Genomic DNA, 22,003 nt, shown 5'->3' on the forward strand with positions numbered 1-22,003 from the left:
AAACTGACAGAACTGACAGGCATGACATAGTTTACTTCCCCCCCCACCAATAGCTTAAAGCAGTTCAGTCTTCTTTGTGCTGACAGTGAAGTATGGAGAAACTTCCTGGATTCACTACTGTACTGGACAACAAAACTTAATCTTAAAGTTCTGTAATCAAAATAGAATTGTAGAAATCTTGGTCATCATCATTTTTACAGTTTTCTTACTGTGTTCTTGTCAAGGCTAAGTGCAATGCTAAGAAAGGCTGACACTTCCCATACTGGAAGCGTGATGAGAAAAAAGTTTTAGTGGGTAGCTAGTAAAAAGAATTCTTAATCACTTTCTGAGGTTGTTTTCCCAGATTTGGGAGGTCTAGAATGATTGGGAAGATCCAGCAGTTCTCCAATAGCGATTGCTTGCGCATCTGTGGCACAAAGCTTCGCTTTCTTAATAACAAGGTCCTGGGCGCCGAGTCTTCCCCTCAGTTTGTTTTCCTTCCCTTCTTGCCTCTTCCAGCCTCTCAGATGTCAGAGGCAACCCTCTTCTTCTAATGCATGCCAGCTTGGAAGACACGTTAGAAGTACATGCTTCAATTGCTCTTTCACCTTAGATATCTAAACAAACAAGGCATGCGATGAGAGACAATGGCCGCTTACCTCCATACTCAGATACACAACTTCTGTTTAAAATCCCTACATAGCTTTGTAGTCTGGCCTGATGTCTAAAAGCAATTACAACACCTTCATTCACTTCTAGTAGACCACCTTTGACACAATAGGCTATTTACAGCTAGCTTAAAAGAATCCTCTAAGAAATGGTTTCAACAAATGTATCACTGAAACTACAGCTTTGGACACATTTAAGTTAAATCTATAATAAAGCTGAAGGAAAAACAGTTTTCTTCCTCTAATTCTGAGCACTGAGATAACTACTGACACCCACGCTAGGAATACTTCACATGCAAATAACACAGCAAATTGCTATTAACAATTTTGAAAACTGATTCTAAAATATTGATGTCTAAGAACCTTTAAACTGTATTTCCTACAGTACGAGCTCTTCAATTCATGTGTCTAGTTCTCTCATTGCCAATATTGCAAGCTGTTTTGCTACTGCTGTTATTCTAGACCATCAACAGATGACTGAGCTTTAAGTTCCCTTAGGCTTAAACACACAGGTTGCTCTTTCAGCTGGCTGCCAGAACTCTAGAGCTGAACCATATTTATAACGAATATTCCTCTGTGAGATAGGTGACATGCAAAGGAAATCCAGTCAGAGCTTCCTACTTGGAATTATTACAACACATAACCATTACAGAGTCAATTCTGCACCAAAAGATGTACCAGTACATTTCTGAGATTCCCAATAACTTCAAGTACAGCTGAATACACAAAATCTAACTTGCCACCACTTGTGAGATCCTCCGTTCTCACATGTAATGACCTGCAGTTCCTTTGCACACACGAGACAAAAGAGAACCAGTCCCTGAGTTTTTTCCTGAATCACTACTTCTTCATTAGCTTTGGCCCCAGTACTGGGTTGCTCTTAGGTTTTTCTTAAAAATAGCTTTCCTACTTCTTTTCTTAGGACCTCAAGTTTCGCTGCTGCGTATTTCTATTCGCCCTCCCCAGCACCCATAAGTAACTCAGTGTACCAATATCAACAATGGATATAAGAATTTTTCTGCCCCCAACATTTCCAGCACTGGGTTCCAAGAAAGGAAAATCATCAACATGAAATAGTATTTATCTAGCCTTTCCATTTGTTGCTCTTAAGTGTGTTACTACTCTTAAGTCATAGCTCTGAATCCAGGACCAAAAATTAAGCTTCTACTATGTGGAAGTGCAGGTAAGCTACATAGCTGTTATTGATGAAAAGCCCAGAAGCACAGAAAAAAGAAAAAAAAAAAAAAAAAAAGAAAAAAAGGACATAAATCCAGTAAACCTGACTTGCTGGCTGCATTATTTATAATAATTACCAGCAGATGGGATGCTAGCATGTTTTTTTCCCAATTGGATCGTGGGCCTGCCAGTGGGTGACACTCAAAAGGTTGAGTGACTTTACAACTGCTTTGAGATCTTTGTGCATTGATGAAAGACATCTGGGAGGAGCCAGTAGTTATATAAAACACAGATTTGAAAAAAACATGGTTTACTGTTTTTACCCTTGACAATAAAGGTCTCTGGATCTATAAGCAATGATACTAAGCTTTTAGAATAATTCAATCCCCTACGAGAATGTTTTACAAAATCATATATTAAGACTTTTAAGACCAAATTCAGGAGCAGACAGATGAACACACTACTGCAATACACGTTCTTTATCAAAGCAAAGCGATCGTAGGCTTACAGTACACACAAATAATAATAATTAAAAACAAGCTATTTCAGAAGCCTGATGTGGCAGAATCTCAGCAGGCCTCAGAAATTATAGTCTCTAATTCACAATGAAATAATTATAACCAGCTTTGGATGGTAAAAGTCTATTTTCTACCAAAAAAACAAATATGCTCATTTATCTTTTCCCCCCCTTTTCTTCACTCAAATAAAAAATATTTTCTATTATTATTTTTAATCAGTCAATTCAGCCAAGTTTACTATCACACCTATAGTACCTGACAACAACAGAACCTGACAAGAAGTGCTCGTAGAGCCACTCCTTTCTTTTTGTGTGGTTCCTCTGCTGAAAAATTGACAGCACATGGCCCACAACTTGAAACAGGCAAAAAAGAAAGTAATGAAGAAGTGCAAGGGATGCAGTTCAACCTGTTACTGTAATAAATCCAGCTTTTTTGAGATGCTCCCCCAAATGGCTGCATCTCACTTCAGCCTCTGCTCTTTTTATTTTCATGGCACAGACCAGTTGCAAATGAATGAAGATGAATAGAACATACTTCTACATCCTAATTACTCTTCTACTTTCACATGAAACTGTGTATCATCATACGTTCTCATATTCTATCTAATGCATATACTGCTGTATATTTTGTAATAATGACACTTCAGTATACCAGGATCCCCTCCACGGGATTATTCTGTAGGTATCATAATACAAAAATATTGATAGGTGTGGGTTCTTAAATGGATAAACTGATGATGCTCTAGCTGATGGGGATGAAAAAGACACGGGATAGAATCTGCACCTTTGCTTTTGCAAGAGAGATGGCTAATGTCTGAGGGGGGAAAAAAAAAATAAAAAAAACACAAAGATGACTTGACAATTTTCTGATGGGACCAAGTTAGTGTCAAGGGTGAATTGTACTACTGTAAGTTTTAACAGTTTTGCTTTCATCACAGATTTAAGGTCGAAAAACAGGATAACCAAATTTTTATCAAATCTCTGCTAGGCTTAAAAAAAAAAAAAAAAAAAAAAAAAAAAGTTGTAGGCTACATTCTTTTTGGAACAAAACCAACTTGTAGAATAGGAACAGCCAGGAGAGGAGGAGGAGGAAGACAATTATTCACATGCTGTTTTAATTTATTCCTCAGAGAGCCCTGCAGCTGCAGGAAATCCTGAGTAGTTGTTAACTTCCAGAATTAATCTGTTATGTAGAAGGCACAAAGCCGAAACTCTTCACTATCCATTTTGGTGCTTTAGCTGCTAACATGCATCCTCTAAATACCTCGCTGCATGCTGCCATCATTCTTTAAAGTATCTGACAAACCAACAAGTGCAATATCTTATCCTTCACTGAAAACAGCTCAATAAAGAACTGACAACAGTTGGTTTGTAAGTATAGTCATCAAAATAACAAAATTGTTCAGGAAATCCATCATTTAAGGGGAGGCAGGCATGCATAGCCATACACAGCAATTTAATTGGGACAATTATGTATTTATTTGAGTAATGCATTTCCATTCATTCTGAAGTGCACATTGTACAGATGGAGTAATCCATTGATAATCAAGCTTTGTGCATTAACTTTATGCATCCTTTTCAACTATACTAGAATTTAAGTCAACAAATCATGAGTGATACAGGTAACTGGTAAAGGAGGCGGGCGAGTCATGTAGCTGGCTATTACAGTTCTGTCCTTCACAGGATTTCTATCAACAACAGTTAATTTTTATCATGATAAACACCATCTCATCCCTCAACAAAGCAGATTTCTAATAACGCAAGGCAGAGTACTGTTGAGCATGTGAGAATAAAACTTTTATATTCTTTCCAGGTCTCACAATCACCACATCATCTATCTTTACAGTACAATTGCTCTCTGACTTTTTTTTTATTCCCCTCCTTTAAGATTTGAATTGTTCCTGTTGTCTTTTGTGTACACAGATTTGAATCTACGACTACTACTAGAAATAAATCCTGATATTTCCACAGAACTCAAAAAATACCTGTTGTTTAAAAAGTTCTACAAGACAGTAATAAAGACGTAAAGCTTGAAGTATGTGGGGGGAGTTTCAGAAGATAAGGAAAACAAAATAAGGAAAAAAAAAGGGTCTAGGAGAAAGCCTAGGAGGAGCCTGGTAGGATATTTTGGGACAAATTCTTTCTGAAAAGTGCTGACTGATGTCAGCAAAATCTCCCTCTTACTTGATTTTAGTAATACTCAGAGAGGTTGGACTTAATACACCCTTTTTACTTAACTAGGATAGCATCAGAGATACCTGCTTCTATCAACAATTTTTCTTCACTGAAACAATCCGCAGATAATGTGAATAGACTTTTTTAATGGATGTAGAAAACAACTGTGTGAGGGAATGCAGTCTTCCTATGTTAGGTTGCACTGCCCGAGGCCCTTCATTCTTGTTTCTGTACTAGAAACATGTAATCAGAAACAGAGGAGATAGAAAAAGTCTTATGTAGAATTTTTATCCAAGAAAAAAAAGCATCCTGAAGGTGTGCTCTGTAATGCAATGACAGCCTTTATACTCTAAAACTGTTTCAGGCACCCCAGAAGTTTTATCTCAGAACGTAATGCAGTAAAATCATGAATGCTCCAATTTGTATAGCCATGAGAGCTGGTACTGGAATCAGAATTTTCCAAAATACGTTTAGTTATATTTCCAGTTCTAGAAGAACTGAATATTGGTTATCTACTGAAAAAGCTTATTCTTTCAGACCAATATTGTGAAGAGCTTTTGACAGATGGTATGGCAATGTGTTTTAGGATTTACTGTAGTATAAAAGATATACCCAATATATTTTGTGAAATGATTTTTGCTGGATAGCTTTTATCTGAAAAGCAGCCTAATGTTACCTCAGGAAACTCAGCTGGTAGGAAGCATCCTATCAGCTTGTCATCTAAGTCCACTTTCATAATTGTGCTCTAAGGATTGTTATCAGGAGTGATGCAGTTGTGCACCCTAAGACACAATGATCCCATGCATCAAGCACACTTTTTTTTTTTCTCCTTATAGTGGGAGTGGGATACAATTTTGGTTAAAAAGCCAATAACCTTATAAACATAGTTGTCTGAGGCCAGACTACAAAAGCTGACCCTAAAATGGGAAGATGACATTTAGGCAGAAGTAACCAAATAAAGTTATGATGCAACAGATAGCTCATGCACTGCTATATGAACTTCAAGGTATGCTCAGCACATCACCATCTCTGATATCATAGAGCTATAAGGAGAGGGTTTAGAAGTGGCTGGCTTCCACTGAAGTTTTCATATTTGAAAGAAGTATGTTCAATCCTCCTCAAATGGATGGAGCACATCAGAAGAAAATAAAGACCAACAATCCACATACCCACCAACGTATTTTCATAGAATTGTTTGGATAAGGACCTTAAAAATCAGCTCATTCTGACCCCCCTGCAGGGACACCTCCCACCAGACCAGGTTGCTCAAAGCCCCATCCAACCTGGCCATGAACACTTCCAGGGATGGAGCATCCACAGCTTCTCTGGACAACCTGTTTCTGTGCCTCACCAACCTCACAGTAAAGAATTTATTCCTAACAGCTCATCTAAATCTACCCTCTTTTAGTTTGAAGTCATTCCACTGTGTCATATTCCTTCCTGACAAAGAGTCCCTCCCCAGCTTTCCTGTAGGCCCCCTTTAGGTACTTCAAGGCCACTATGAGGTCTGGCCAGAGCACTTCTCCGGGCTGAACAACCCCAGTTGCCTCAGCCTGCTTTCACAGGAGAGGTGCTCCAGCCCTCTGGTCATCTTCGTGGCCCTCCTCTGGACTTGCTCTAATAGGTCCACGTCCTCCTTGAGCTGGGGGTCCCAGAGCTGAATGCAGGACTCCAGATGGGGTCTCCCAAGACCAGAGCAAAGAGGGAGAGTCACCTGCCTCGCCTTGCTGGCCACGCTTCTGTTGATGCAGCCCAGAGTAAGGCTGGCTTTCTGAGCTTCAAGCACACATTGATGGCTCACGTTGGGCTTCTCATCCACCAACACCCCTAGGTTTTTCTCTTCAGGGCTGCTCTCAATCCATTCCCTGCCCTGCTTGTATTTGTGCTTAGGATTGCCTCAGCCCAGTTGCAGGACTTGTTGCAGGACTTGGACTTGTCGAACTTTATGAGGTGTTCATGGGCCCACCTGTCAAGCCTGTCCAGGTCCCTCTGGATGGCATCCCTTCCCTACAGCTTGTTGACATAATCACACATCTTGGTGTCATCAGCAAGCTTGCTGAGGGTGCATTCAGTGCCACTGACAAAGATGCTAAAAAGCACTGGTCCCAATACTGATTTTAGAATTGTATGTAATACAATATCTATACTGCATTTAAAATTGATGTATCACCAGACAGAGTATTTTCAGGTTTGCATTATCCCTGTGTGAATTCTACCTAGGTGAGTTTAGACTAAGTAATTTTCAGAAAATGAAGGGCAGAGAAAATACAGGCACATTTGAGAGTAGTGAGGAAAAAAGTTTCCTCACTTCTGGAAAAAAAAAGAAAAAAAAAAAAACATTTCATAGGTCTCCTTTTGTGCTCTTATTTCTGGGATTATCCCAAAGTTTCAGAAGAAAATATAAGAGTTCTTATTGCCTCAAAAGGTTTATCCCCTGGTTTCAGCTACAGTCAGAAGTATTGTATTTTACAATTAATCTTATATATCCTATGTATTATAGTATTTACTAAGTAAAATAATTAGTCCTGATCTTGATACACATCTGGCTCATGAGAAAAACTTATGAATTTTTCAGTAAGGAATACCGGTACTATTTCCCTGAGAAAAAAAACAGACATGATTGACCCGTCCCTTGACACTTTAGGAAGAAAAAATACCTTCATATACTTACTTTCTCCCTCAACATATCAGAGGCATGCCTTCCATGATACACTTTTCATCAAATAGACATAGATGTTCCTTTTTGACATGTCCTTTGGCAGCTTGCTGAATTTTTCATTTACAAAAACAGTAATTTTGTAATCTTTACAACAGGGTAATTCTCTTTATATTTTGCAAGGACATTTCTTCTGATTTCCTTCTAGATTATTTTACTTTTTAAGTCAACATAGTTTCTGCAAAACTGCAAACTACTAGCATGCTTTTCAAATTTCAAATTCTGTCCAAACTCTACTAAAATTATGAAATTATGATGTTATTTCAGATCTTGGCATCTGTTGTGGTTTAACCTGGCACGTAGCTAAGCACCACACAACCATTCACTCTCTCCCCCCCCCCCCATTTGGATGGGGAAGAGAATGGCAGAAGGCAAAATTCATGAGTTAAGATAAGGACTCTTCAACAGAACAGAAAAGGAATGGAAAAACTAAGTTTAAAAAAGAAAAAAAAAAGTGTTTTACAGCGCAATTGCTCACCACCCACCAACCAACACCCAGACAGTCCCCAGGCAACAGCAGCTCCCCAGCCAACTCTCCCCAGTTTTATTGTTCTGAACAACACATTCCATATAGTATGGAATCTCCTTTAACCACTTTGGGTCAGCTGTCCTGGTTCTGTCCCCTCCCAGCTTCCTTGCAGGGCAGTATGAGAAGCAGACTTGCCCTAGTGTAAGCCCTGCTCAGCCACAACTAAACATCATATTTTTCTCCTAAATCCAAAACAATGAAGAAAGGTATCTCAGCTGAAACCAGGAAAAAAAATCATATTTTGATTCTCTACCACATTAGATACTCTGCCACATTTTCTTTATCACACTATTCATCTTCTCAGCATAAGAATATCCCTTGCCACAACACTTTCCCACAGACCCCGTATATTTTGTTGTGCAGCCAAATTACTTCAAAAAATAAGTTCTATTCTAACTTCAAATGGATTACATTTCATTATTTCACCAATTATCCTTAAAACTCTCTCAAATTAAAAATGCAAACAACAATATAGGAAGTAAGAAAAGCCTTCAATATAGGAAGTAAGAAAAGTCTTCAAAAGTTTATATTTAAAATACTATTTAAAAGCAGAAACCTACTGCATCCTCCACGGAGGAGCTGTTGCCAGAGTCCCCAGAGTTTCATCGGTATTCATTTTTGGTCAAGAAAGAGGCAAGAACTGCAAACTAAGTGCAATATGGTTTGCATGCAAAGACAAACTGTTCTCCTGCAAGGTTAAACCAAAGTAATTTTGGATGTCTTTTGAAGTGATGTATTTATGCAAATATTACTGACTTAAGTGAAAATATAAACAAGGAGGGAAGAATATATTTATCTCCTAGTTACCTCCATGCAACGCAAGTTCAAAAACCCTTTTCCATCCTGGACTGGCGTTTTGACAAGGCAGCAGACTTCTATCACACTGCTGCTGTTGTCTTCCAAACTGTTATTTCTGCTTAGAAAAAGGACTAGCATTTGTGTCTGAACCTTACTATACTTACTATATATATATATACTATATATATTTTTCTGGAACAGGAAAATCTAGAAATCAGGAAAATCATCTGAGCAGTGATTATGAGAATCATACCACTTCTTCATGGTACGATTCAAAAAAAAAAAATTTAAATGTCTGTAAGATTCTAAAAAAAATTGAACGTCTATAAGGTGCTAAAAGTGTAACAACAAACATTATTATCCTCAAATGAAAGGCCATGCATGTTCATGAGCCAATATCACTGGAATCACAACTGGAAATATCCATTGACAAAATCGCTAAAATATTTTATTCATCTATATGATCTTTTTATTCATCTATATGATATATAGATATGATTCATCTATACAGTTACATCCATTCATTCCCAGTTATCTTGGGGGTCAAAAACCTATGACTTGAAAAGCCTGTCCTCTGCAGTTTCCACTGACTGGTGAAGATGACTAAGAAGCTCCACTTCATAGCAGGGGAACATGGTATTGCACTTATGTTGGCAAAAGCACCACAGAAACCAGAAGGCAGACCGCAAGGATCTGCATGACAATATGACGCTGCCTACTGGTTCATGACATCACCCTTAATGTTACCTTATTATACGGCAAGGCAAACATCAGCATCCAAAGCCAGGCCTCTAGCATTCAAAGCTCTCATACATTATTTCACAAGTTGTTTTTTTTTCTCTCTCTCTCTCTCTCTATATATATATATTTTTTTTTTTTTTTAAGGCAATAGTGGTTGAACAAACCACTTGTGGTCAACTGTTTTCTCCACATTCAGGTTTTGAGATGACTCAAGTTTTCACACACACAAAAGTAGCATGATTTTAGCAGTATTTTATTTCATTTTATGTTTTATAAAAATTGATTTTTACTTTTCTGCATCACAAACACTTTTGTTAGAGTATCAAGGATTCTATTGTCAAAAGAAAGAAGCAGATACTTGTAGTTCTCAATGTGAGAATACTGAGAATTATTTCAAAAATAGCAGAGGAATTTATTAACAAGTGCCCATATCATTCAAATAACAGAATCATCTACGTTGGAAGAGACCTCCAAGATCACCTAGTCCAACCTCTGACCTAACACTAACCAGTACTCCATTAAACCATGTCACTAAGCTCTACATCTAAACGTCTTTTAAAGACCCCCAGGGATGGTGACTCAACCACTTCCCTGAGCAGCCCATTCAAATGCCTAACCACCCTTTCAGTAAAGGAATTATTTTTATAAGAAACAGAACAAGCCTATACTTTCTCTAAGATGTTGAAAAGTCCGGCATTTAAAGGGGAGAATGGCCCTCATGATTTTATAAGCAAACACTGCAGTGATATACCAAGCTTTATACACCATTTATTTTAAAAACATTTTCTAATAAACTCATCGCAGGCATATCACACAAGACAGTTAGATATCTCAAAGCCACAGAATACTGAGGAATAAGTAAATAACCAACAAACCTTACTAACACTGGTTTTTAATATTCTTCTTAAACTTCTAGGCCTGGACTTTGCTTTCTTTATAATGTATTTCTAATTATCTCGATCCACTTCTGTATCAAAGCTCTGAATTGCAGTCCAATGAAATAAAGCTGTAGCCAAGGAGAATAGTTTTCCATGGTGTGTTCACCCATTGTTATTTACAAAAGAGACACGCCCTTAGTTTCCATAATATAGCTCTATGATGTTAATAGTATATAGAGAAAGAAGGACAGTAACCTAGCCTGTGTCAGGAATTCTATCCAGGAAGCTAAAGTGTCATAGTGACTTACATAATTAGGAAGAACTTTTGATGGTTTAATCCTTCTATTTTAATTAAGCTTTACCCTTGAGATGTAACTTAAAATCTGATTTGGAATTGTTCCAAAAAGTACTCTACTAATGCAGAAGAGGTTCTACATATTGTAGTAGGAATTTCCTTGATACATTTTCCTTATATAAACTTGACATAGATTTATAGTGTTGACATTCTGCTGAGAATGAAAATAAATGCATTTTTCATTTCCTTTGTCTTTTTCAACTGAATGCATCAGCCCATTTTCAGTAAATGCAAAGGGGATGGATAAAGAGGCCATGCCATTAAAAATTCATCAAAAAAGCTTTCCTGAATGAGATATAACCTCCAATTTCAGATTATTTCATAAAGGAATAGACTGTACATCTAGATTTTTATATCTAGATTTTCTAAAAGGATCAGCATTCTTCAACTGTTGTGTTAATATTTGAGTGAATAGGTGTTCCCCTTTGTCACGTCCCACCTGTGCGCAATTGTGTGATCGACTCAGATCCACAAATCCCCTTGGTGTGGACTAAAGTGAGATAACACTCAAGGCCCGCACATAAACATCTTAAGTAGGAACACAGAATAAATACTCTGTTAAAGTTGGCACTCTCAACACAGTTATATCTACCTGAGCTATGCAGCTTTATAGGAAATGAAGGTAGGCCTAGCATTACTTGGCAGGTAAGAGATTGAGATCACCTGTGCTGGGAGGAACAGAAGGATAGTTGGTGTTGAGCACATCCCCCAACAGATTTGTACATGCTCCTATTTATTAGCTCTAGGAGTGGTTGGGACACCAGCACGTCTCCTGACCTTTAGGGCAGATCGAAAGGAGTGATACCAGGCCTATCCCCATGACCTGCCCTGTTTGTTTCTCAGGGCAACAACCACCCCGGCTCACAGGACAGTCACTCATGGCTCATCCCCACACTCATGCAGGCAGACATTGAATGCTACTGCTGTACAGTTTGCCATTATGAGCCAATTGTAACTTTTTTTGGTGGTGCTTCCTTTTTTAAGCCTGAAACTAGGGGGCTTTTTATATTATTTCCTTTCTGAAGATGATGGAGGTTAATGGAAGGCACGCTTCTCAATCTCAAACTGATTTACATTTGAGAGAAACATGGTTCATGTTTCTCAATCGATGGCTAAAATATCGAAATCAAATAAATAATAAAAAGCAATTATTCAGGCTCCATATTTGACAAGGGAACATGCATTTGTTTTGCAGCCATACATGCATCCAAGGAATCATAGATGTTACTATAAAAACACCTGCAAAATCTCTAGTTTGGGAATAGGTCAATAATCAAATTGACAGACTGGATTCTTCTATTTATTTTAGGGAGAACTCTTACTGCTACTCAACAGTGGAAAGGTTAAAGCAAGAATCCAGCAGCAGCTTTATTAGAAAGCTGCTTTTCACACCAAATCCCAGCATTCAGGTTTTTCTTCTTTTTAATCCACCAAATGTAAAGATTTGCCATGAAATCCTATTATGAAAAGTATTTGCATTTTTGACCACTTAAATCTTTAAACTTGGTACTGTTGAATCATTCAATTCAAATAAAATTGTTTTGCAGAAAGTAATACTGCTGTTCCTTCTGTATTTTTATGATTCATTTCATTCCAAATTTATTTCATTTTAATCCAGATATTCTCCATTTACTGACATTAACATATGAAGCGTTTTAATCAAAGGAAGCACTATGCTTGTTTTTCTCTCAATATGACTCTCAACTCATTTGGATTTCTTTTATTTTTATCTTTTGCTATTGAAAATTGTCAAGATGATATATCATGTAATTTTTTTGATGAAGTATCACTGTTAAGAAACAAATCTGTTTCAATGTCTAAAGCAGTTCTAGGTGTCAGGCGCCTGCTATAACAACATGGAAAATTTTACCCTGCCACAGCTATAGCCACAGTGCCAAAGATTAGAACTGCACCAGCACCCTGCAGATTTACCAGCATAAAAATGGTCTTCACTAGAGAGAAAAAGCAGCCTAGCAGCTGAAGAATGCAAATGTTCAGTTGAAGAGCAGACAAGAAGGAAAAAATGTAGATGGAAGTAAACATATGCATGAAAAGTCCATGTCGTGTATACCTAAAGATTCTTAAAATTATAAGGCAAGTTTATTGAATACTTGTTCCTTAGAAAGGAACAATAGAAGCTTAGGGCATTTATTTGGTGCGTTTAATTTTAAGCAATGATAGAAAACATTGAATTCAAGAGTCTATGCATCTCTTCACAACAGTTCCTGTTTTCTGATGGAGAGAGGCAAATATTCTAATGGCCTTACAAGTTGGACTTTAAGTAAAATTGATCATAAATGTCTCAACAACACAACATCTATTTGTGTTACTGGGAGAGAGCATCTTTGCCTCCATACAGAATGCACTAATTTGTAACTCTTAACTACAAAATAATTAGGTGTCAGACCAGAAGCAGAAGTGACCAGCAAATTAGACTAAATCCTTAGCTCCAATTTCAGACTATACACACAATAAGTAAAAAGAGACCTGCCCTGTTCCCACTTTGATCAAAGAGTCAGCTTTCTTTATAGGTTAGTTTTATTATTTTTTCATAGCTGCTAGAGTTCAAATATCCTAAAAAGCCGAAGAATGAGATTACTTGGAGATTTTTAAATGGAATTTTGGGATGAGTCATCCCCAGAAAAAATCACAGTACTCTACACCAAAGGTGATCCATCAAAGCAAGAAAATAAGTATTAGAGCAGTTGTCTTAAAGAGAAGCAAAATTTTGCAGTATACTCAGAACATTCACAACTAGTCAAGCCTCTATTCAAAACTCTTTTGCTTGAAGGGAAGAAAAAGATTTAAAGAAAAAATTGGGCTAAGATTATCATCATCTTACCTTTCATTTATATACAGTTGTCTTTTTTTTTTTTAGTTTACTAAAATAAAAGTAGTTTATTATCTGAATATGTCATTAGTGCAAAAAGAAGAAGTGCTGAAATAATCATTCAGTTGCAATTAGATTCATACACCTTTGTGAAATTGTCCACCAAGTACATCAAATAATTTGTTTCCTTTGTTCCACCCCACTTCTTGCAGAATAAACTGTAGAGGATAACAAGCTACTATTTCTAGACACATTTAATTATCAGTAAAATGCTAGTTTTATACAAACCAGTAATACCGAGTTCTACTCTATGTTGAACTAACTTCGGTTAAACAATGAATCTATTCTCTTCTTGATTTTCTACTACGAGAAAGTGAGAAGCTCACTGACCAATATGCACATCATAAAACATTGCTCATACATGACCAGAATTCTCTTAACAAGAAAAAAAAAAACCACATACCTGTGACTACTAAGACATTTCCTCCACAGGATCAACAACAGTATCTCAAGCTGTTTAATAAGCTCCACAGAGGCTGAGGAGTCCATAAAGAAAATTTGGGGATACTCACTGCTACAACATGCCCCTTTTAAAGGAAAGAATATCTATCACTGCTTTTCATTTAATGAATAATACTTATTAAAGAAATGAAACCACCACAAACATACAACAATGAAAAGAAACTGAGCTATGAAACCACCAAATGACTCTCATACAATTTTCACAACTGCTATGATTGCTTACTTGGTGTTAAATATAAACCTGCAAAAGCAACAAAGGCAAATGGACATAAGCTCTGTTAACAAAACTTGGTATCATGCACCACCTTTATTCACTCATGCTATTTTCTTTTATGCTAATCATAGAATGGTTTGGGTTTGGAAGAGACTCTAAAGATGATCTAGATCCAACCCCCGTGCTATGGGCAGGGGCACCATCCACTAGAGCAGGTTGCTCTGAACCCCCTTCCAACCTGGCCTTGAATATTTGATGGAGCATCCACAACTTCTCTCAACAACCTTTTCCAGTGCTTCACCACCCTTACAGTAAAGAATTTCTTCCTTATATCTACACTAAATCTACATTGTTTTAGTTTAAAGCCATTACCCATTGTCTTATCACTGCACTCCCTGACAAAAGGTCCCTCCCCAGCTTTCCTGTAGGCCTCCCTTAGGTACTGGAAGACAGCTATAACAGCTTTCTCTTCTCAAGGCTGAAGAACCCCGACTCCCTCAGCCTGTCTTCACAGGAGAGGCATTCCAAACCTCTGATCATTCTTGTGGCCCTCCTCTGGGCTCACTACAACAGGTCCATGACGTTCTTATGTTGGGGAAGAGGGAAAGAATCACTTCCCTCAACCTGCTGGCCATGCCTTTTTTCTTTTTCTTTTTCTTTCTTTTTTTAAAATGCAGCCCAGGGTACAGTTGGCCTTTCGGACTGCAAGTACACATTGCTGACTAATGTCGAGCTGTATTTGTGCTTGGGATTGCCCTGGCCTCCATGCAGGACCTTACACTTGGCCTTGAACTTCATGAGGTTTGCACAGGCCTATCTCGCAAGCCTGTCAAGGATCCTCTGGATCCCTTTGCCACACAGCACAGTCTTTCTTTTAGGATGTATCCATGTATTGCACGCCCTTGCACATACCTGTGTAGTCACATTATTTTTTGCATAAACAAGAGATTGAAAACTGTCTATACTGATAAGCAGTGTTAACATACTACGTTTGAAAAGTTATTTTAAAAGTCAAGATATTATAAAATTTCATATCGGGTGTCAGAGTCCCTCATGAATGTAAACAAAAGTAATTTTCACTCATGGCAATGTTTGGATTGTTCATCTCTGGAATAATGAAGTGCAAACCTGCCAGTCTAAAGCACCTCTTAGTCAGGGAAGCTTTGCTTTTACTTCAGACTTCAGTCTCAAGCTTGAGACTTGCACTTCTGTAAATTTACAGTAGAATACTGAATGTACAAACATTAATAAATATTAGAGATTGATGATGAAATCTTAAACCTCTTTTCACCCAGGTAAAATGCCTTATAGAATTAGGTGAATAAGATTGTCAGATATTAAACTTAGACCCCACAGCTGCATTGGGAAATGCAGGAGGAACCAGTGTGATGTCATATTCACCCTTTTTTGTGCCTGACAATTTAGAAAAAACTAGATTTTTCTCAGTAATTTTCCATATGATTTCAAATTTCTCACTCTCTGAAAACTCTGGGTGTTTTGAAGTGGTGCCATGACCATGGTGATTTAAGAAAAAGCTATGGACAGTTTGCATATTCCCAGTGGAAAAAAAAAAAATAAAAAGACATAAAATGGCTATTCCTTAATTAATTGTATCTAGAATTTACAGTTATTTTCAGACTGTTGAAGACTGACAAATTGTAGATTCAAACAACCTACAATAATCCCTCAGTTGTAATTTATATTACAACTGATAATAATAACTGAATATAATAATTTATATTACAACTGATAATGCAGTACCTAAGAAAAGATTTTAAAGTGTGAAATAGCTTCTAATCTCTCCTTAAATTTGTTGTTGTTTATGTGTAAACTGTGAAAAATATATCATGCCAACATAGTTGCAAACAAGCATTACAATAAAGACATCTGGGTACCAAAGATAATTTTTAAAATCAGTGTCATTTATGTAGACTTCAATTTTGCTCCTTCTCAGTTATTTCATTTCTTCCCCTTTAGTTTTTTTTTTGTTTGTTTTTTTACATGCATAATCTATTTTTTCAAGTTTAATATTATTCTTCACATACTTAAAAGTTCCCTGAGTACATTATTAACAGTGGTAGTATCTCATGCCTTTAACATATGAGATGAATAGGTAAAATATCTTTGTTGCATTTCAACAAACTATTGAACACTGAGTTCAGCCTTTGATGAGTTAAAAACTTCATCTAAGAGTTACTTTTCTAACACATTACTGTTGACTTTTTCATTAGTCACCACATGTCATACACAAAATACAAAAGTTTCTCTCTGAGGATAAACGTTCTCAACCCTTATTTTTCTGACTTCCATCCTACTTTCTGCTGCATCCAACTTTCATTGAAAATATTTTGCATGAACACTAAGATCGCAGGGCCTGAATGTGGCAGGGCAACAGACGAAAAAGTACCACCCTTCACCAAGTACAAGAAACAGTCAGATCTTGTCCTAGTTTCTCAAATCCTTCTGGTATAATGCCCTCAAAAGGGCTCAGAATGAAGAGACTTGTTAAAGTTACAGAAGTGACATAAATAACAAAGTTAACAAAGTATTCTAAAACTATATGGAGGGAGATGCACACAAAGACCTATTGGTATCTCCAACCAGACACCCTACAGAAATCCAATAAGTTTCTATAGCTGCCTGTCCATACCTCAACCGTGCCAACCACAGCACCAGGAAAACAGACCTACTACTCCAGACCGGGTAAATCAGAGACCTGTTTTACATTAAACTGATAATAATCCAGTTTAATAGCCCCATAGCATTATATACAGAGACAGTGTGATTAATATATGGTCTTGAATAATCCTTGAAAATCAACATGAACACCCTATGCCTATACAAAATCCAGCTGACTAGCTACTATGCTAGGAAACAATATATATGGTTTGGACTACCATTAATGCTTTCCAGGTAAAGTACAAACTAGTATGAGGAACTGTTGGGAAATAAGATATTTAAATTCCAGAATGAGTAAGTGACAAAATTCTGCCTTCTGATCTAATAGACAATGTAGCACTTTGGAACACAAAATTGTTTTCTCCTTTTTCTCTCTCTCAGGATCTTCTTTATTTTTTCTTTTTTTTTTTTTTTTTTTTTTTTTTGAAAACTTTCAGTAAACCATTTGAAAAGTATTTTCTTTTAAGATATCATTAGTTGCCAAATTATAATTATCTTATTGGGGAAGGTATCTGATGTTATAGGACAAGCTAACAACAACAAAAACACACCATGAAACCCAGGAAATTATAAAGAAAGGCACAAAATACCAACTTGCATTTTGTTGACACTAGTCGTCACTTTTCCTGATAAAAATGAAAACTATAAGTTTTCCAAGTGCCCCTGAGGAAACTTATTTCACAGTTACCATACTTTGCCATCTGTAGCTTCCTTTTTTTATGAAGACAACTTCATTGCAGATGAGCAGTAACTTAACTCTTCATTGTGGGGTTTTCTGACAACTTGTGCAGGCTCTAATCTTGAAATTTTCACATATTAAGATGTAGGAGCATCCCTTCCTAAATGATACATAACAGACATTATTTGTTAGGCTGTTGGGAAGACCATATAAGTTATGCTTAAGAAGTTGTAGATTTTATTGCTGCCTACTGAGAAAACTCAAACAATCTGGTACAACTGAGTACCCAGAACTTCAGACAGGTATGTTGTAATAGTTTAGGCATAACTGATGCTTCACATTCTCTACCATTCACGTTATTCAAATGAGATGTTTAAGCAAATATAGAAAAGATTCTAACTAACAACTATTAAAGATCATCTTCGTATTTTGACAGACAGGATTTAAAACATCACCTAATGCTTTCTTTACTAACTTACAGAAAAAAGTATATACTGAAATAGCTCGAAGACCATTTGACAAGTAGTCTATATGATCAAAATGATTCATCTTCAATTATTTTATAGCTTTATTTGCTTTCTAAATAAGGCACCTACATGAGAATGTGTTGATATATGTTCATTGCTTTGTCACCTCAACTTTTCATTCCCCATCTGTCCAATTCATCTCTTTCAGTCTCTCATGACCTATGCAAGTTCTTTGAAGAATTTCCTGCAGAAAATGCAGCAGAATCAAAAGCATAGTAATGTAGACAAGAAAGATAAGATTAGGCAATATTGACAAATATTAAAATACACTTCCATCTAAATGCAGAAGTCATGGTCATATCTGTATAAGCTCACAATTCTAATAATTGGTCAATTTATGATTGCCCACATTTTGCACCTGTGTCTTTTGTTTATTTAACTTATTTAAATCTACGGTATCTTTCTTATGTACAGGCTCAAGAGTCTTAAATCCATGGGCTATACAAAGTCACTAGTATTATCACTACCATGTTAATGGAAACATAATTTACCAAAACAATTTAAATGTATCATCCAGCTCCAGAGTATAGTCTTGCAAAATATGTTAGAAGCAACCTTATATCCGTGCCATTTCTTTGGAAACACTATATATGATGACATTGTTTATAGCTTCTAGCCTTATAGCCACTTTTCATACCAGTATTTTCATTTACATTCGGAAGTAAACCTGAACTTTCAGGCAAGATGTTACCTTTTTGACACCATATGCTTGAATTTCAGTTAATGCCATGTGAATCAGATTATATTTCCCTTTCTTCCCCCTTTACCAGCTACAGAGGAACTGAAGAATGTAAAACAGCATAGCATGTGTATAGCTTTACCCAAATTTCATTTTCACAGTATTTATTTTGATTGTCTAATTACCAAATAAGTATCAACTTTTGGAAGTTACAAACACTATATTTCAATATAAGCATGCTGTCCTAAAAGCACACATTTTGTACAACTGAACTCCATAGAAAACATCAGTTAAATACTTGAAGCAGTTCTCAAGTGGAAATAAAACTAACTCAGTAAGACAGTTTTATTTAGCAGAAGGCAGACTTCAGAGCTAATGAAGAACACAGATCATAGTCTTGCCCATTTCCTCATCCACAATCTTTCTTTACAGGACTTGGACACTGAATGTTACTCACAGGATTCCAGAAATAAAACATAAGCAAACTTCTAAATGAAACATAGCATGAATATAAAAAGCATCAGACTGCATATAAATAGCATCAGCTTAGCTTTCCACATGGAAACTAAAGCAGGCTCTACAGACAGGAAGAGTGGGCACAATTGCACAACTTCTGTGATCATGAGACAGCAGGGAGTATGTCATGATGTCAACTGCTTAAGTAACACACAGCAAAATCCAACTTGACTGCAGAACTTACTACACAGTAGTAAAAGCTACTCTTTGTTTTATATTAAGTATATCCAAATCATAATGTTAATTTGATCAATAGCTGAACAATAATTTGAAAAATAGATTGTTTGAGAAAAGGACAAAATGTAGAAGTCATTTAAGTTAATTATCCTTTCAAAGATATAATAGTGAGGAAAACTGGATTTTGCAGAGTAGAAGCTGCACTCAACTCTTACTAGTGTTTGAAAGTTTTCCCCCTCATATTGTATGTACTCCCTACAAAATTTTCATTTTAATATATTAAGGGCTTATTGTTAGTATTCAAATTTATAGCCATTTTGTATATAATACTTAGAAACATTTATGGAAGTTAAACATAGCATTGGAACAGGGGTTATGCGATGAAGTATTTTAAAATCAACCATTAATATTTTAGAAAAAATAATTCAATTAAATAAAACTGGGGGGGGGGGGGGGGTGACACAGAAGAAAATTTCCTCCAGTGTTATAACCATATTTCAGTAGTTCAAAAAGAAATTATTTTCCTTCTTATACTTTAATAATACATTTTTCCATGAGGGAAGGAGCATACATTACATATACTCAATAAAATAGAGGTATTTCCATGGTAAAATAAAGAACAGTGAAAAAATATTTTAACTTGTATGACAGGAAGTTCTACAATTATTTCTTCATTTCAATGTTAATTGATTTTCTTGTTCTAGAGTACTTTGGTTTCCCACAGTTTTCCTTCAGAAGCTCTTTCAATTCACAATTAATGTCAAACAATGAAATCTGCTATTTTGTGTAGTGAATGGCAAGTAGATCTATAAATCAAAACGTATGCAAATAAAATTAGAGCTTTTTATATTAGTACAAAATAGTAGCAAATTGGGTAAACCTTTATGTTAGCTTTTCCCAGGCTCATTATTTGTAATAACAATAGCCAGTTTAGAACCATGACAACAGTAGAAGTAGATATCAAATACAACGACAATGCTTTGTGACCTGCACATACATACTTGATTGGCATCTGTTTTGATGATTAAAAAAAAAAAAAAAAAAAAAAATCAATTAACCTAGAGCTGATCATCTTCTAGTTAAAAAAAAAAAAAAAGTGCTTTCACATTTGGGGAAGTTAATTAAAAAGGACAACTTGAGCAGCTATATGCACATTTACTGAAACAAGCCAAGCTCTTATTATTTTTATTATTTTTAATAGTGATAACTTAAATATACTTGCTATTATCACTTCTCTGTTAAGGTCTGGTTAAAAAAAAACAATCAGCTTGCCCTTAACCTCTCTATTGCTAGAAGAACCACAAGGATACCTTAGGCATAAATAGAGATTATCTCAAAGTATCTGCAGCTAAGTTTAAAAATAAAAACAGGTAATTTCCAGTAGTAGGATACTGAAGCATTTTCGTTTGGTATACCAGTCCTTTTCTAGGACCCAATCATGCTAATTTTCAAGTACATCCTGCAGGGTTGAGTACCCCCAGTTCCTGCATGGATTTGGGCCTCTTAACTGCATTGCTGCTCTCTGCCTGATTCAGAAATACATGGATGTACAAGTACAGTGTACAAAAATAGCACATGAAACATGTAAGAACCCTTACATGTAAGAACCCAGCACAGGAGATGACACAGTCCCATGAAAGGCCTTGAGGGAGTCTAATTAACATGCATGATGTTAAGCAATTAAAGGAACAGATTCGAACTCATCTCAAAGGTATCCAGAAGAAGGACAGGAGGAAATATATGCAAGTTAAGATAGGAAACATTTAAACATAAGAAAACACTAGAGGGACTCTCTAACGATCAGGAAGCCCTTTTGCTTATGTCTTGTGTCTTAATATCTTATATAGATATATGGATATATGTCTTAATATGTCTTGTGAGGGTCATTGAACAGTGGCTGCACAGAGGTTGTGGAGTCTCCACCCTTGCACATATTGAAAACCCAACTAGGCATGGCCCTGAGGAACCTGCTCTAGCTGACCCTGATCAGAGAAGGGAGACTGTACTGGAAAGACCTTTGCAGGTAATTAACTATCCATTGTGTGAATCCATATGGTTCTTTGAAATTAAGGAAAAAAAAATCCATAGACTTCAGATGCCATACTTTACAACCTTGTATTTTCACATTTTTGGACTAGGCCTTTGAAAAGTAATTTTAAAAATCAAAGTCTACAGAACTAACAACCTACAAACTTTGCAGCAGATTTTTGCACACTCCTTTTCTTAGGGTACCTTGTTCACTTTCCTATACTTCCTCATGCACCTAAAGTACCAAATACCATCCTGATGTTCAGGAAACTAAGATGATGTTGCATTAGGGAAATACTGCTTCTCTCCAGATGGAAAGAGATGTTATTGATCACCATAAATATGAGTGATAACAGAAGACAGTGCATCAGCTTGTAACTTTGAAATGAAGTACTTTCTTCGACTTCAAAAGGCAGATGTGGTTTTCAGTCATTTGGCTGCTGTAAGCCTTTTCTACTGTTAACGGTGACATGGTTTAACAGTTTTGTCTCAGAAAGCAGCCAATTCTTCTACAAACTGGAAATTGGTTCAAAGCACAAGTAAAAAAGTAAACAATCACTTATGCATCCCAAAATTGGGATAATTCCTGGAACACAGAAAAAAACTGTGTACTAAGCATT

The 22,003-nt window shown here is 36.4% G+C and overlaps 1 protein-coding gene across 1 annotated transcript in view; it reads right to left on the reverse strand.

The window, feature by feature from the left end:
- GRID2 (glutamate ionotropic receptor delta type subunit 2) overlaps nucleotides 1-22,003 on the reverse strand; it is a 709,039-nt gene that overhangs the window by 624,214 nt on the left and 62,822 nt on the right. The window lies entirely within an intron of this gene.

Source organism: Aythya fuligula, chromosome 4 (assembly GCF_009819795.1).
Source record: "Aythya fuligula isolate bAytFul2 chromosome 4, bAytFul2.pri, whole genome shotgun sequence".
NCBI classification, from domain to species: Eukaryota; Metazoa; Chordata; class Aves; order Anseriformes; family Anatidae; genus Aythya; species Aythya fuligula.